This window comes from Terrapene carolina, unplaced genomic scaffold (assembly GCF_002925995.2).
Source record: "Terrapene carolina triunguis isolate 2854851 unplaced genomic scaffold, T_m_triunguis-2.0 Scaffold34336, whole genome shotgun sequence".
Lineage (NCBI taxonomy): Eukaryota > Metazoa > Chordata > Testudines > Emydidae > Terrapene > Terrapene triunguis.
In genome coordinates this window covers 10,657-11,105 of record NW_020698687.1, presented here as the reverse complement: position 1 = coordinate 11,105, position 449 = coordinate 10,657, and the positions used below count along the sequence as shown (strand labels likewise).

The window sequence follows — 449 nt, the reverse complement described above, 5'->3', positions numbered from 1 at the left end:
CAAACGAGCAGGGTGCAAGGAGGGGGCGTGCAAGGCACGGGTGGCAGCGTGCAGCCAGCCGTACTCACCAGGCAAACGAGCAGGGTGCAAGGAAGGGGCGTGCAAGGCACGGGTGGCAGTGTGCAGCCAGCCATAGTCACCAGGCAAAGGATGAGCGCAGCCCTGGGCTAGGAGGCATGCTGCAGTGTGAGCCCCTCCCACGGGGGTCTGTGCTGCTCCCGGCCCTGGGAAGAGAAAGCACCAGGGCCAGGGACCGGCTGGAGAGATGAGGCACAGGGCCTGTCACCTTCCCCCTCAGCCGTGACCCAGCCAGCCCCGACAGGAACACAGCTCCCTTCAGCCCCTGCCCCGGTCCCAGGCCCTCGAACTGAGCCTCTCGGCCCTGGCGCGCCCCTCGCCCTCCCTTCCCGGGGACACGGGCCAAGCCCCTCCCCCGCGCGCGCCCCTCG

The 449-nt window shown here is 69.9% G+C and overlaps 1 protein-coding gene across 1 annotated transcript in view; it reads left to right on the top strand.

The window, feature by feature from the left end:
* LOC112121400 (dedicator of cytokinesis protein 1-like) overlaps window positions 1-449 on the top strand; it is a gene marked incomplete at its 3' end in the record, with an annotated part of 6,695 nt that overhangs the window by 3,376 nt on the left and 2,870 nt on the right. The gene's annotated exons all lie outside the window — the stretch shown is intronic.